This window comes from Saccostrea echinata, unplaced genomic scaffold (assembly GCF_033153115.1).
Source record: "Saccostrea echinata isolate AGI-Se365-2 ecotype Australia unplaced genomic scaffold, CSIRO_AGI_Sech_v1 ptg000003l, whole genome shotgun sequence".
Taxonomy (NCBI): Eukaryota; Metazoa; Mollusca; class Bivalvia; order Ostreida; family Ostreidae; genus Saccostrea; species Saccostrea echinata.
Window position 1 is genome coordinate 9,270,874 of NW_026889752.1, and position 13,056 is coordinate 9,283,929.

Consider the following 13,056-nt stretch of genomic DNA (forward strand, 5'->3'; position numbering starts at 1 on the left):
CGCAAAACCTGATAAACGGAAAACACGATACGATAGGATACACGCACGATACGACAGGATACACGCACGATACGATAGGATAAACGCACGATAGGACACGATAGAATTGTAAAGAATAACGATGCGGGTACTGTAAATATATCATTTACAAACAATGAAATACTTATTTGAAATATTCGGAAAAGGTAAAAAAAATAAATAAATAAATACATAAAAAAAATTGAATGTACTACAGTACAAAAAACCAACCATTTTTTAGCTCTACTGATCAGAGACCAAAAGAGCTTATGCGATAATAAGGTGTCCGTCGTCCGTCTGTACGTCCCGCTGTCCGTCCGTCTGATTGTCTGTCCATCAGTCTGTCTGTTTGGCTGTAAACATTTTTTTTCAAAATGTTTTTCCTACAGTTTTGGTCCAATTTCAATATAACTTGGCATATAAGTAGGCTACACTAAGATACACAATTCGTTGTATGGGTTTTTAATTTCAATGAACTTGCTATGGCTACTTCAATTAGAAATTTTCAAGGAATTCTTTCAAAATACTACATATCCTACAGTTTTAGACCGATTTCAATGTAACTTGATACACAAGTAGACTACACTAAGACACAAAATTCTGTGCTTCGGTGTTGATTTCGATGAATGGTGTTGTTATGGTTATTAAAAATAGAATTTATTGTGAGATTCTTTCAAAACTTCACATCTACTATAGTTTTGGTTAAACTTTATTGCTGTTGTCATAGTTTCAAGCATAAGTGTTATCTTTCTCTACCTTTTTTAATTAAATAAAAGCCAGTAGAGTTAGTCTCATCAGAGACTTCTGGTTTCTAGATACGTGAGTTAGGATAGAACTTCTTTCGTAAGGAAGAGATCATTGAAAGCAGAAATTCTATGTCAATGGAGATTCAATCGAAGAATATTAATTTTTAGAAAGTTACTAAAATGGACGAATACGAATATTTGTGGATTAAAAAGGATACATGTGCATACCCCTCACTTTACTCGCAATATGGGTAACAATTATTTGACCCTTGCCTTTGTTGGTCTGAGACACGCGTTGCTACGAACACTGTAGTAACTTCGTGAAAAACTAATCAAAATATTTTTAAAAAATATTTTGACAAGCATGTTTCATTAAAGAGTTTAAAGACACCTTCTGTATTTTTGATTTCCTTTTGATGTAAGTAGTGAAAAGAGGGGGAAAACGTGAACTCTGAAAGTTCAGTGTACTTAATTTATGTATGTTTTACTGAAACCGGTTTTTTTCTCGATTAAAATAGCCTAGTTGTTCGCGATCAGGTGCCCGATTTGCAACAATGAGGCCTTAGTCCGATTCTCTTTTCCCGCGCTGTGTCAAACCATACTTTAACATAGGTACATGAAGTGTTTTTTCCTATGCAAAGCATTTGGGATTAGAAGAGAAAGTCGCGGGTCTCTCGGTTCTTTTTCTAAAAATGAGGTATTTGGCTATTTGAAAAAAATCATTTAATTGTATGTTCGAGAAGACAAATGGTGGAGCTACTTAATATATACAGATAACATATAATATACAGTGATTAGATATACTAGAAAAGTCGTATATTTCTCACATTTGAGGAAAAATTAATATTGTTTTACAATGAAACGTGTTCGGAATTTCGAGTTTTTCTTTCGCATTTCAGGTTCATATTTTATAACGTGGTTATTTAGAACCAGTGTAGTTAGCAAGGCTATATAATACATGTAGGTGAATATTTATCTAAATAACAGTTTTGAACAACACATGGAGCACAATTCTTGATTATGCAGTGAAATGGCTTAGAGAAAATGGACGAGGATAGAAGGTTTGGAATTGATATTAACTTCATACTCTTCATATTTTTTTGTTTCATATAAATACAAATATTTGTACAATAAAAAAGAGATGATTGAAACAACAGTTTAGTAATTTAATTTTTTTTTTTTTTTTTGGGGGGGGGGGGTCAATATAGTTTAAATGATATTGATAAGATGTATTAATGTGTTAAAATGTAATTAAATTCTCAGAGAATTACCATTTTCATAAAAAGCATGGATTTTTGTGTGGGTACTTATTTTCTACTGCATAAAAGCAACATCTGTCAATATTTCTTGTACCACACAGAGAAATGGATCTTCAAGAAGAATTATTGACACGCGTCTATATTAGTAAAATGAGATTGTGACTTAAAATGAACATTTACAAAAATATTAATTAAGGTATCTGATCCATAAAAGGACCTAATTTTCTAACCTTAAATATCCATCATCTATTAAATACTCGGAAATTAATTCAAAGCATTTTAGAGTAGAAAAGGATTTACCAGGAAGAAATTTTCAAAAATATAATTACCTAAGCAGTAATTGATTAATGAAGAATGCATTGAGGTCTATGGGGACAAGCAAATTTTTGAAAATAAAAATTTAAATACTAAGACTATCAAAAAAATGTTGTGGTGGAAAGATGTATTTAATTATAAGGAATAGAAAAACTATTGAAAACTAATTTTTTACCAGATAGTTTTTTTTTTTAGAATTGATTTTTATTGATTAAAAGCAAGGGGGGGGGGATAACTCTTCAAGGACAGGACAAGGTCAAAAAGGACACATTCTGCTCTTACATATTGATACTAAAACATGAAGTATTCAGTTAATATATATCTGTAATGCATTCAGATTCATTGAATCTGAGGCTATTATGGATCGGATACCTTAATTTTTTTTCCACCCATGTATTCCTGATTAGGATTAACTTCTCCGAATATTGAGATTGTTATGTTTCATTCGTAGTACCACGTACAACAAAATAGGGAAACCTATGAACCTGAAATGCTAAATAAAATCTCGAAATTCCGAACAGGTATCATGGTAAAAAAACATGTAAAAATTAATTTCTTCCTCAAAAGCGAGAAATATACATTTCTAGTATATCTAATCATTATGTAGTATATGTTATCTGTATATATTAAGTAGCTCCACCATGTTTCAAATCGAACACACAATTAAATGAATTATATGTGGCGTTTCATAGCAATGAATTAAAATACGAAAAACATTTAACTTATTCCACTTAAAAAGTGCTTTATTCTCCTTCATTATAAATTGCTTTTTCAATTATGAAAGTCATCTTCTGTCGTATCCTTTTTTTTTTTATTAGAAACTCACCAATGACAGTGATAGACGTGCAGCCGTGGCTATCATCGCCAATAAAATCATAAAACTTTCTAGCCATTCATTCTTTTTTTTTTTAAGATTTAGGGTGTCGTGCACCCTATGTTATATATTTGTTTTGATAAACAATTTAACTCATTGAACTTTAACCAATTTCTCGAAGCAAAATATTGCTAGTTTGAAACATCATAAAAATTTTTTCCATTTTTTTTTCCAAGGTCATTAACCAGGTCTAAGTTAATCTCTCCACAGTGAATATGCATAAATACACGCATCCAACACTTCCCTTGAACTACTACATTGTATGTTATCTTAGTTGATATAATTTTTTGGAGTCTTTTGCTTGTTTTAAATATTTTTCACAATGAATTCCCACCAGATAGATCTGGTGTCTGCCAGATTCCTAGATAGCAGATTAAGTAATGCTCACCTGGACAAGAATTAATCCTTTCGATTGATTTCTATTTCAAAGTCTTAACCGACACTATCTAGCTTTGCCTGGTACTAGGATTGCAAATGTTCTAATACATGTATTTGTACTTGCATTAATTATTTGTAGCCGTGACCATTGTAGCTTATGTATCTATAAATATTAAAAGTCAGTCATTTGCCTTCTGTTACTCTGTTAATGTTACAAGTATTGTCTCATCAATTACACTGAAAATGGGGGTATCAATTTAAGTCCGTCTAGTCGTCTGTCTGCATGTCCGTCTGTCATTCGGTTCATACGGTCTCATCCAAGAACCGATCTCCACGTCCCGCAGCGGGATTCGAAGCCGCGACGAAAGGATCAACTCCTTACTCTGCGACTCTAGAGCAATCGCTCTAACCACTGCACCACGCAGACGACCGGGGGGAATCGGGAAGAAAAACGAATTGATTCACTATATGTTTTATATAGCCCCACCCTAATATCAGAACACCTAACACTGGGGTAATAATTTTACAATTATGTGGAACCCCCCCCCCTTCTTGTTATAATCATGCCTAGATATTGACTGCTTGATGTCTAGTAGTAAAAAAGTCGATTTTTGAAAATCGCATTAATTTTGATGGTTTTGGCCCCACATCGCAGGCCCCAGGGGAGCAGAGACCATGAAATTCAGGAATTATGTCCCCTTTGCCAATAGATTCACTGCTCCAAAGTTGGATAAAATTGGTTCAGCGGTTTATGAGAGGAAGCTAAAAGTGTTCGAAGTTTACGACCAACGAACGACGGACGACTCATGACGAAGGACAAAAACAAATAGCATTAGGTCACCTGAGTGACTCAAATTGAGAGTAGTGTTATTTTATTACATATTTAAACTAATATGTTGTTTTACACACACACACAAAAATATAAGTCAAAGCAAGATTTAAAATAAAGGAAAAAAAAAGAATTATTCTGCAGGTTTTATATCAATAATGAGATAAATTTTGCGCATATTTAGTGGAAAAGTACATGTTATCTTTCTGTCATTATTTTTAAACAATTGATAAATAAATACAAATTCCCTATATAAACTAGACCATTACTCCAATTATTTTGGTTAAGCATTGTTTTCGAATTTACTAAGTACTTGTTTTACATGAATAAAAAGAACGTTTAACTGTTTGTCTCATACGCAGGTGAGTTAAGGTTAGGTATAGGCATTTCTATGCAAATAAACTAATTAAAATGCCTAAGGACTATTTCTATTATACAGAGAAAGTCAAAACTTGTTGTATAATACATACTTGGTACCCATGACATGAGATAGCCAGTACACATTATGACGTCATATTATGACGTCATTGTTCTTTACTACAGATGATTATAATGGACATCAACAAAAACGCTTCGGCGCAAGGGCATGCTCTATTTTATTTTACTGAAACAAGGTATATTTAGAAGCAAAATATTCCAAGGAGTCCTGGTATTACTGCACAAATATCTACAGCTCAGTCGTATAATTTTTATTTGTAAAGTTTTAAGTTGAATAAGGGTAAAAATGTACAGTCCGGTATAAGTTTCCTCAAATTCCGAACAAATGAGAAAATGCCTAGGATTTGTGCAGCAGTTTTATTAATCAATAGAATATTCTTCTTAGCATTATACAATTTTTATGTAAAAATAAATAGGGTAATCCCTTGCGCCGAAGCTGTTTTGTTGATGTGTTTTACTACCTCCTGTAAGTAAGATCAGTGACGTCATGATATGACGTCATAATGTGTACTGGCTATAACATACCGTGGGTAGTAAGTATGCATAAGAAAATAAATCAAAACTTTCTCTGAATAATTAATATACCACTTATGCGTTTTAATAAGCTCATTTGCATAGAAAAACCTATACCTAGCCTTAACTCACATGCGTATAAAATCAACTGATCCCAGAAAAAAGGTCTGATTATTTTTTAATTTTCAATATTTGAAAGTTCCAAATTAGTTTTAAAAAATCCACTCATTCTTCTTATAGTAACAATTGTACAGTGAAAACTGTCTAATCAAACACCTGTACCATCCGTTTCACTGTGAATTTCGACCCTTATTTTCATTTCCATTTTACTATTTTCCATGTTCTCTACATACAATGCAATACGACACGTGCACCCTCTTTATTTCGACACATAAAATTTTTCTCCAAATGCGTCTTGGATTATACAGGTTTCACTGTGTTTGTAAAATTGTTCAAATCTACTTAGAAAATAGCGTGATAATATCTACAACTTGAACGAATGAAACTTTAAAACTTAATATTTAAGTGGTCAAATCATTGTTTGTTTTAAAATAAATTTAAAAGCGGCTTAAAAAATGTCACTGGTTTAAAATGCAGAGATCTTCTCATAAACTGCAAATAACATACGCTCAAGTCCTCATTTTGTGCCAAAAATGAATAATGTTGGTAAGGTAGTTTATGAAATATTTAAAATGTTCGCGCTTTTCTGGGACAACCTTCGTATTACATGTAGCATTTATTTATTTGTTTCAGTTTTGATTAATATTTGATGACTTTCTTTTTCACAAGTTTAAGATTATAGATACCCACCATACCCCGTGCAGAGTTACCTTTTTTCTCTCTCTCTCTTTACAAAAGGAAAATTGAAATCAATATTGACGGAGGCGGAGTGAAAGTAGAAAGTTTTAGATACAGTATAATTCCGACTGAAAATTGAATGTTTATTTTTCTGATCTCGTTGCATGTAATTCTTTTTCGAATTATTATTCTTAAATTGTATATAAAAGTTCAGAAAGTATACATGGATTTTTTTACATTTTTTTTTTAAGTTGATCAACACAATTTACATGCATCTTCAAAACTTGAAACACATATCTAAATGCAGATCAAGCGACAACATAGTCATTATTATTCTCTCACTTTACCGTAACTTGAAATGTACATTGCACACTAACCCGACTTAACAGAAAATATTAGGATGAAAACACTGAAAACATTTTTGAAACACTTTAGTAGTGAAACCCCCTTTTTAATAATTTTTGTTTGTTAGAAATTGCAGCTAAATCTTAACCTTTGTGTCTTTTCTTAATTGGATTTTCACATTTTAATATTAATTAATTATATATTCATTTAATTTATCGAAATATAAATCCAATAATATTTTTTAAAATAAATTATTTTTTTCTAAAAACGGAATATATACATTTGTGATATCTCTCTATTATATAAACATGCAGAGAGCAAATATATTCATACCTGTATGAAGTTTTTTGACGGTCATAGGTCATTACGTGACCTAATCACACAGCGCAGTAATATCTACATAAAAAGACTTACTCCACTTAGCAATATATCATGTTTTTCATGCATAAAAATGTAAAAAATACGCAAGTAAAATAATAATCATTTTATTTACAATGTAAACGAGTATTTAATACAGTTCTTGATCGATTTTATAAAGAGAATAGAAAACTACGTGTTATAAGTTTCAGGTTTGAGCTGTATATCTCAACGTTTACCCTTATTTTTCTCGCAGACCTCTGAATGCTATAATTTTTTTTTCATTAAACTTTACTCACAATAAATTCGAAAATCTGTTGAAAAATATCAATGTAATGCAATCACGCCACAAACAGCTGACAAACACTGCACTTTGGAAGTTCGGTAGGCACACCTCCATCATCGAGATCGTTGTGACATTGTCTTTAAACAATGTAAGCTGTCGCCAGTGTCTCCATATCAACATCATAAATTAATGAATATACCTTACTGAAATCGTAGATTTTATGTTTTTGATCAAATTTTGTACTTGATTTCAAGTTATCTGGTCCGGACAAGTGTCCCCATCCATCCCTTTCCGACCGAAATTCCTCCAACTTTTTATTATCAAACATCGGACGTGTTTCTTGTTTTTTTTTTTTAACATCGAATATGGGTTTTCATGAATACAAAAATTCCCAGACTCCAATATGCTCACTATAATTGATCAAAAGTAGCCTTTCACAGAATATCCCCTTCAAAACAGATCATTTGCCAGATGAATTTGAAGCGTAACCGCTTTTCAAGCCGGATTTACATCTAACGTAATTTGTCAAAATCTACGACGTACAGTTAGTGCAATATTTATATTCGATTACATTCAATTGTCCGTCTCAAATGTATATATAAGTAATAAATAACAAGTTTAAAAACTTCAATGGGAATTGAAGTGGGTCGGTACGTGATCAAATCTTCTGAGAAAGCCTTCGGCCTTCACAGGATTTGATCACGTGACCCACCCACTTCAATTCCCATTGAAGTTTTTAAACTTGTTATTTATTTCTTAAATGAGAGGATGTAGATAGCGCGTTTCTTAAAAATATCTCAATTGATTAAGTATGTGTCCAAGTAATTTCTCAAAATTGTGTCAAAGAAGAGTGAGGTCTGCCTGTCGCGGTAATGTTGCGTAACTAACGTCCTTGATATCCGGTGAGTACCCTTCTGTATAACGCGGCAGTGACACCTATTGTCTTATTTTCTTGCTACCGTACACACTCGGATCACGTCAGACAATTTCTTCTACACACAGTGTGCTTCACAGAGTTTTCGATTGTGTTTTCTCAGCCATACAGATTTGATTCATTTTAGATGAATACTAAGAACAGTACTACTGTAAAATCAAATTGGTTTATATACTGATCAAAATTACCAACCATGCCAAATAGGCTATGAAACGTCAATTAAAGTATTCCTTGTGTGCGTTGAGCTTCATAAAAACTTTGCTTGCAATTTTTACAATAAATCTTAGGAAAATAAAACTAAAAAACAAAAACTATAAATAACCATAATAAATAAAGTTGAACTTTTAATAAATAGAATATTAGAAAAGATTCATATAGAAGATCATCTGTTTCACATGTTAATACATGTACGAGTTGTAAAGAAAAAGGTGTATAACCAGAATGCTCCCTCGACCATATATTTCATTAATTCAAACCTTGCAAGATTTATCTCAACGTTTCTCGTTTTTTGCCTTATCAACAGCAAATTTTACTACCTATAGGGTATTCTCACCAAAACAAATAAAACAAGTGTATCAATTAAACACGAAAGTATTGATGTAACAAGCACATGTGCTCTACCGGAGGAAAACAGTTATAATTCATCTTTATTTAAGAAAGCCCCCACCCCTCTAAATTTTCAAAGATAATTGACAAAAAATGGATAGGAATTTCAACTGAAATTCTATTTCAAGATACCGTAACAACAACTACATGTAAACTTTTTAAGACATTAATTGAATTAACAATTTAAAGTGTATTTTACTTCATTTTAATACACTGTACATGAATTGTTTTAAGTCAGTTAATGTATGTATCCTTTTCAATTAATACATGCTGACGATATTTTGTGTGTCAAACTGATTTTTTTAAAAAGCAGATGATCCATTTTCTTTTCATTTCTCAGTACCAAATGAGTTGCCGTGCATTGCAGATCATTTCATTAACAATTGTATAAAGAACAAGTGCACTTATGGGCCCCGGTAAAAGATGAAAAAATGGAGATTCAAATTAAGCATAATTTTTCATCTCACATCATCACTTGATATCCACATTATAAGATTCAACAAATTTTAGCGCTGAAATTCATGTTCATACAAAGAGCAAAGCCATACAATGTGCAGACATTAGTGATTCTCTATAGTAAATCGAGGACGGGCATTCACTTCAAAGCCTTTGTTTCTTATCAGGCTAACGTTGTACAAACTTTTGCCAAAGACAGAAGACGCATTATACATTTATAAAACTTGTGTGAAAGTAGGAAATTTGTACAACATTAGGTTGGCACTTGAAATATTAAAAATGTATGAAAATTCAATGTTTTTCCTATAGAAAGCGAGAGATATTTACCTGTGTGACCTTTGTTGAACCCACCTAACTTTGGAATAAATTATTTTGAATATTCACGTAAGTTCTACTCGGTAAAATTTCTCAGAAGTGCTCACCGTAAAACAAAGCCACATTTTATATCGTTCGCCAAAGTCGTGATGCTTTAGAGATGTTTGCATGTTTTTAGTTTTATGAAAAAACGGGAGGCAGTGGCGTATGTTCCATATAGGCAGAAAGGCTGTAGCCTACACATCATTTTCTCAGGGATAAAAATTTTATTGAAAAAAGGGGGAGAAAACTTGATAATAAATCTTTTTTTTGTTGTTGCAAGTGCCAAAAAAGCATTCTTAGCAATCTGCACTTTTATACCTATCTGGACGTTTACAGTTTTACTTTATATTTCTAGCAAAACTATTCTTATAGCTGGAAATTTTTTTAAAGTCGAAATTCAAGTTTTATATTAAGTCTGTATCAGACAATTTCAAAAAAACAACAAGAGTTCATGATTAGTGCAGGAAATGAGATTAATTACTGGAAATATTTTTGGTTAGTAGGAAATGAAATCTACTGTTCGTATCTGGATTATTCAGTAAGGAAGTTTCCATATTTTCCAGTGTGAAAGGATATGTTAAGAGATCTCAGTTTTGTTAAGTGGTCTTCATATAATGATATAAACTGAAAGTATGTTTAAAATGGTCAAATGACAATCGTAGATTTCCTCGAGTTATTAAAAATGTTCGCTCCAACCCCCACCCCCCCCCCCCCCCCTTCACAATCACTATCGAGAGGGGGCGACCCGCTTCTGGCCTACCCACACTTTGCGCCTCAGGTTAAATCTGTGACTTCACATTTAAATAGCCTAAACAATAGCAGAAAGGAACATACGCCACTGGGAGGGTAAATAGTGTTTAGTATAGTTTCAGAATTTCATCATTTAAAAAATGTCAATTTTTTTAAACATTAATGAAAGAAGATAGTACATGTATTGAAAAACTTAATATTACGCAGTTATAAATAAATACATTAAATTACATGCATGACTGTATATATCTACATGTATTTGATATCAGGATAACCTATCACAGCTTCAAAACTCTTTTGATTTGATTTGATTTGAACATATTTTATTGCAATAAATATATACAATGGGATTTGGCACAAGTTCTTAAAACTTAAATCACCCTCTCAAAATCACAAAACATTGAATTAGACGTGTCCAACAGTATGTACAGATTAAATTAACTCACAACATAGAAACATATGCTGCTAAATTATTGCTCATACACATTTTAAGAACAACAACGATCAATTAAATCTGCCAGAATGCTGAATATAAGAATGAACAATAGAAAAGATGTTTATTTTCAGCAATACTGAGTGAAATATCCCCTCAAAGTAAGTATGACTGTCAACAATATGAACTTTATTAAATCTCAAGAACTTATCGAAGAGATCTTTCCTGGCCTCAGTGTAATTAGGACATGAAAAACAATAATGATGTGTGTCTTCTACCTTACCACAAGAGCATAATGAACTAGATATTATGTTACATCTATAAAGATCAATGTTTAACACATAATTGTGTCGAAGTCTAGTGTGCAGTATATTGTAGCGTCTTTTTTCAAAACTGAAATAAGGCGGGGCTACTGTTATTTTTTGTATGATTTTACTTTTAAAAGCAGACATGGAGCTCGAAAGTTTGGTGCCTAACGATAAAGAATTCCACTCGTTTACTACAGTTGGTACAAATGATGATTTGTATGTTTGCAGTCTACAAACGGGTATGTTATAATTTTGAGAATTAGTTGTTGTACAGTGTATACGCGGAAGCGTTACATCGCATTTCAGGTATAATTTCACGTAGATAATCAGAACTAAATTATTATGAATTTGATACATGGTATTCAACCTGTGGATCTTGCGTCTAACAATGAGCGGTTCCCAGCCTGTTTCAAAGTACAAAGAGTCTCTAGATGCAATTAAGGTCAAGCCAGTAACAATCCGAGCTGCATGTAGTTGCAATTTCTCTAATTTTTCAGAATCAATAGCTAGACAACCACCCCATACAACTGAAACGTATTCGAGTTGAGGACGGATAAATGAAGTATACATGAGTGAAAGAGTTTTTCGATTTATTTTGAATTAAAACTTTTTTTAATAGACCCATTTTTTTATATGCATTAGACAGTAAGATTTCACTGCGAGATGACCAACTTAAGTTATATGAAAAAGTTACTCCTAAATGTTTATGAGTTTGGACTTATTCTAATTGGCTATCTTGGTAAAGGAATTTGGGAGGTTCTATGTTTTTTCTTGTGCTAAAAAATACAACCTTAGTTTTTGAGGGATTAAATTTTAGTAACCATTTCTTTGACCACTTTTCAAGAGGTAAAAGATCATTATTCAAATTACTTTCTATAGATTTAACACATTTAGATGCGTACTGCAAACTGTTATCATCAGCAAATAGTCTACAAAAGCTTGACATCTTGTCAACCTTAAGCTTGTGGAACGCCGGCATATAAGGAAGCCGAAGGTTATCACAAATGTTTGTATGTAACTCTTTGTGTTCTATTTTCTTAATAACTTTTTAACCAAAAATACATATTACTCTCTATGCCATACATGTTTAGCTTAAAGTAGAGCCCTTTGTGCCAGACACGGTCAAATGCCTTAGATAAGTCACAAGAAATCATACAACTGGATTTACCATCATCAATATTTCTAACAATGTTATCAAATGTTTCTAACAATTGATAAACCGTAGAGTGATCATGCAAGAAACCAGCCTGGTATTTGTAAAAAGTATTATTATAATGAAAGTAGTTATACAAGTATTTAAATACAATACATTCCATGAACTTCACCAAAACAACTTAACAATGAGATGGGTCTATAGTTTGACAAAACAGCAGGGTCGTCTTTTTTAAAGAGAGGAATAACGTTAGCTAATTTTCATTTTTAAGGAAAAACACAGTCTTCCAAAGAACGATTAAACAATAAACATAGAGGTTTGACAACAGTTAGTTTTGCTGATTTAAACATTTTATGACTAATACTGTCTTCTCCAATGGCTTTGTTAACAGGTAGTGTAGATAAAATATCAATAACTTCTTGCTCACAAATAGAAATATTGTCAAAAACACTATCACAATTAGTACTTTCTTTAGATAAATCAGACTTGTCATCATCAACACAGGTGATTGAAACAAAATACTTGTTGAGTACTTTTATCTTATATCTATATCAGAAAAAGCAAAATTAACATCACCAGATGCAGATGTATATTGTAAAGGAGGAATGTCAGTAGTTGATTTAGTTTTAAAAGTATCTTTAAGAAGTTTCCAATAAAGTTTAGGATTGTTTTTACTTGGATCAATGAGTTGTAACTCGAGAGTATTTTGATAATTTTCAATTGCATGTTTTTCATGTTGTTAAACTTGTTTCTGATATGCTTAGAATTATCCCAGTCGAGCTGTTTATTACTTTTTTGTGCTTTTCGTCTTAATCTATTTTTTCTCGATGGGTTTTCCTTAATAATGAATCAATGCAAGGTTTGTCTTTAGGTCTTATAATAACTGATTTTTCAGGAACATAT